This window comes from Octopus bimaculoides, chromosome 7 (genome assembly GCF_046866305.1).
Source record: "Octopus bimaculoides isolate indiv1 chromosome 7, ASM4686630v1, whole genome shotgun sequence".
Lineage (NCBI taxonomy): Eukaryota > Metazoa > Mollusca > Cephalopoda > Octopoda > Octopodidae > Octopus > Octopus bimaculoides.
This window is the reverse complement of record NC_142934.1, coordinates 22452385-22457384: the sequence shown is the minus strand read 5'-3', so window position 1 is coordinate 22457384 and position 5000 is coordinate 22452385. Positions and strand designations below refer to the sequence as shown.

Below are 5000 nucleotides of genomic sequence, written 5' to 3'. Positions count from 1 at the left end.
TCTTTTGCCGAACCACTAGGTTACGGGGACGTAAACACACCATCATCGGTTGTCAAGTGATGATGGGGGGACAAACACAGACACACAAACACATACACAGACACACAAACACATACACACACATACATATACATACATATATATATATATATATATATATATATATATACATATATATATATATATATATATATATATATATATATATATACGACAGGCTTCTTTCAGTTTCCGTCTACCAAATCCACTCACAAGGCTTTGGTCGGCCCGAGGCTATAGTAGAACACACTTGCCCAAGGTGCCACGCAGTTTGGACTGAACCTGGAAACATGTGGTTGGTAAGCAAGCTACTTACCACACAGCCACTCCTACGCCACTGTATATATTTTACCTATTTCACTCATTGGACTGTGGTCATACTGGAACACTGCCTTAAGGAATTTTTAGGCAAATGAATTGACCTCAGTAGTTATATATTTTTTAATCCAGGTACTTATTGAGGAAATAAACACACGAATACCAGTTGTCAAATGGTGGTGGGGGACAAACACAGACACACATGTGTATGTGATGGGCTTCTTTCAGTTTCTGTCTACCAAATCCACTCACAAGGCTTTGGTCAATGTGAGGCGACAGTAGAAGACACCTGCCCAAGGTGCTACGCAGTGGGACTGAACCTGGAACCATGTGGTTAAGAAGCAAGTTTCTTACCACATAGCTATGCATGTGCCTATAATGTACACACACACACACACAGACACATACACAAAGACACGCCTCTTACTTGTTTCAGTCATTAGACTTTGGCCATGCTGGAGCATCGATTGAAGAAGAATTTTAGTTTAACAAACTGACCCCAGTACTAATCTTCTAAAGCCTAGTACTATTTCTATCAGATTCATTTGCTGAAGTGCTAAGTTACTGTGAGGTAAACACACCAAGACTAGTTATTAAGCAGTGGTAGAAGACAAACACAGACACACTCATACACACTTGTATATACAAATACACAACAGCCTTCTTTCAGGTCAACCAAATCCAGTCACAAGGTTTGGTTGGCTCAAGGCTATAGTGGAAGACGCTTACCCAAGATGCCACGCAATGGCATTTAACCCATAGCCATGTGGTTTAGAGGCAACTGTCTTCTATCATAGCCTCAAGCCGATCAAAGCCTTGTAAATAGATTTCATAGACGGAAACTGAAAGAAGCCTGTTGTGTGTGTGTGTGTGTGTGTGTGTGTGTGTGCGTGCGCGTGTCTGCGTTTGTCCCACCACCATTGCTTGATAACTGATGTTGATGTGTTTGCTTTCCTGTAACTTAGCGGTTCGGCAAAAGAGACCGATAGAATAAGTACTAGGCTTACAAAGAATAAGTCCTGGGGTCGATTTGTTCGACTAAAAATGGTGCTCCAGCATGGCCGCAGTCAAATGACTGAAACAAAATAAAAGAATAAAAGAATATACATACATTCATGCATATATATGTATATATATATATATATATATATATATATATAATATACTAAAAACATACAGCTAAATAATCTGAACTTACAAGCCATTGCAAATACTGTATGCATGTAACTGAGTGTGTGTCTGTATGCATATGTGTGTATATATATATACATATATATATATACACATATATACATGTATATATGTGTATATAGGTATATACATATATATAAATATATATATATGTATATATGTGCATGTATATATGTGTATCTATGTATGTGTGCATATGTGTGTATATATATATATATATATATATATATATATATATATGTATATATGTGCATGTATACATGTGTATCTATGTATGTGTGCAAATGTGTGTGTATATATATATATATATATATATATATATATAATGTATATATATGAGTGTGTATACATCTGTGTAACTCTGTATGTGTGTGTATGTGTGTGTGTGTGTGTGTGTGTGTGTGTGTGTGTGTGTGTGTGGTCACTTTCTGATTAGCAGACAATCAGCTACTTAAAAATTAACTAATAAGAAAAAGAAAAAGAAAGCAAATAAGAAGCAATGAAGGAAGCAAGGAAAGAAAGAAAGAAAGAAAAAAAAAGAATAAATCACAGGATAACAACCTGAATAACGTTTGAAATCTTAGATGGCAGGGGAAGTGGTTAGTGGTGGTCATGGCTGGTCGTCAGAGCAGTGTGTGTGTGCATTTGTGCTGAAATTGTAGTGGTCATTTCAGGCTGCGTTATCATAAAAAGTTAATTGGAACGATGATAATAAAGCTGGTTGCTTTAAAGCATAAATCTTACTGAAATTGTTAATAATAGCCGCAGGAGTGGCTGTGTGGTAAGTAGCTTGCTTACCAGCCACATGGTTCCAGGTTCAGTCCCACTGCGTGGCACCTTGGACCGACCAAAGCCTTGTGAGCGGATTTGGTAGACGGAAACTGAAAGAAGCCCGTCGCATATACATGTGTGTGTGTTTGTGTTTGTCCTCCACCACCACTTGACAACTGGTATTGGTGTGTTTATTTCCTCATAACTTAGCAGTTTGCCAAAAGAGACCAATAAATAAGTACCTGGATTAAAAAATATATAACTACTGAGGTCAATTCATTTGCCTAAAAATTCCTTTAGGCAGTGTTCCAGTATGGCCACAGTCCAATGAGTGAAACAGGTAAAATATATACACTGACGCAGGAGTGACTGTGTGGTAAATAGCTTGCTTACCAACCACATGGTTCTGGGTTCAGTCCCACTGTGTGGCACCTTGGACAAGTGTCTTCTACTATAGTCTCGGGCCGACCAAAGCCTTGTGAGTGGATTTGGTAGACGGAAACTGAAAGAAGCCCGTCGTATATATGTATATATATATGTATGCGTGTGTATATGTTTGTGTGTCTGTGTTTGTCCCCCCAACATCGCTTGACAACCGATGCTGGTGTGTTTACATCCCTGTAACTTAGCGGTTCAGCAAAAGAGACCGATAGAATAAGTACTAGGCTTACAAAGAATAAGTCCTGGGGTCGATTTGCTCAACTAAAGGCGGTGCTCCAGCATGGGCGCAGTCAAATGACTGAAACAAGTAAAAGAGTAAAAAGAGTAATGTTGGATGTTCAATGGTGTTCCAACCATGACCTTCCCACCTTTGGGTCTGTTTGACTTTTTTTTTTTTTCTTTTTTTTTGTGGTGGCAAGAAGTTTGTTTCCCAAACCACATGGTTGTTTCCCAAACCACATGGTTCTGGGTTCAATCATAACCATCCCATCTTTGTTTTCTTAACTACATGGCTATGTGGTTAAGAAGTTTGATTTACATCAATATGGCTTTGGGTTCAAATCTTACATTGGGTATGTGGTGCCTTGGAGAAATGCCCTTTGTGTCTTCTTTTCCACAGGGGTTGGCCAAAGCCTTGAATAAAATTTGATACATGGAAACCATGTAGAAGCCTCTTGGATAGACTGTTCTATATCTAGAACCACATGGTTCCAGGTTCAGTCCTACTGTGTGGCACCTTGGGAAAGTGTCTTCTACAATAGACTTGGACCAACCAAAGCCTTGTGAGTGGATTTGGTAGACAGAAACTGAAAGAAGTCCAAGTGCATGTGTCTCTGTGTCTGTGCTTGTCCTCCCCCCCCCCCCTACTACTGCTTGACAACCAGTGATGGTGTATTTGTGTCCTTATAACTTAGCAGTTTGGCAAAAGAGACTGATAGAATAAGCACCAGGCTTACAAAAAGAATTTTAAAAGTTCTGTTCAACTAAAACCCTTCAAGGCAGTGCCCCAGCATGGGCATAGCCACTGTCTAATTAGCTGAAACAAATAAAAGATAAACCCGCAAACAGTCAGGTGACTCATGGAACCAACACTAATGTTGGGAGAATAGAAAGGAAATACTGAAAAGGATTTGGTTTCCTAGGCAACAAGTTCTGGGATTCCCCAATATGCTAAAACAGCTTTTTCTCTAAGCCCATGCTTCTCAAACATCTTATTTCACATTTTTTTTTAATACTTGTTTCAGTTATTCGATTGTGTAACCATGCTGGAGCAACCCTTAAAGGTTTTAGTCAAACAAATCAAATACAGGAATTATTCTAAAAGAGTGTAAAGGTACCCTTTGGTCATGAATAACCATGGGATTGCACCTAGAAAGGTACCCTCTGAGGCACAAGTCCAGGCAACGTTATTTATGGAAGACCAACAGTCGCCTGCCTCCTCTCTCCATGCTACCAATGTTATCCAGCTGAGTGAACTGGAGCAACATGAAATGAAGTGTCTTGCTCAAGAAGACAACACAGTCCAGTCGAGGAATTGAACTCACTACCTCATGCTTATGAGTCCGATGCTCTAACAATTGAGCCATGTGCCTTCTAAAAGAGACCAAGAAAATAAGTACCAGACTTTAAAAATAAGTCAATTTGTTCAACTAAAACCATTCAAGGTGGTGCTCCAGCATGGCTGCAGTCCAATGACTGGAAACAAGTAAAAGATAAAAGGTAAAAGAACAGATGCAGTTATCCTTCCTCCATTACATCTTAAATTCATATGTTGCAGCCCGAAAACGAGGAAGAAACTGGATAACATAGTTCTGGACACATAGCCTGAAAACAAAACAGATGGGATGGTCACATCTGGAACATCATTGATCACAGGCCTGTTCAATTAGGACTAATATGACAACAGTGTGTATATGTGTAATAATGGCGATGATGATGAGGAGGAGGAGGAGGAGGAGGAGGAGGTGGAGGAGGAGAAGGAGGAGGAGATGGAGGAGGAGAAGATGGAGGAGGAGAAGAAGGAGGAGGAGAAGGAGACAAGATAGTGATCATGACAATGATTTTGATAAGAATGACTAACATGATGATGAGGAGGAGGAGGAGGAAAAGGAGGAGGAAGAGGAAAAGGAGGAGGAAGATGGTGATGACAATGATTTTGATAAAAAATTGACTAACTGATGATGATGATGATGATGATGAGGGAGGAGGCGGAGGAGGAAAGGAAATGATGATGATGATGA

At 39.5% G+C, this 5000-nt stretch overlaps 1 protein-coding gene across 4 annotated transcripts in view; it reads right to left on the bottom strand.

The window, feature by feature from the left end:
• LOC106881690 (arginine--tRNA ligase, cytoplasmic) overlaps nucleotides 1-5000 on the bottom strand; it is a 218777-nt gene that overhangs the window by 11878 nt on the left and 201899 nt on the right. The window lies entirely within an intron of this gene.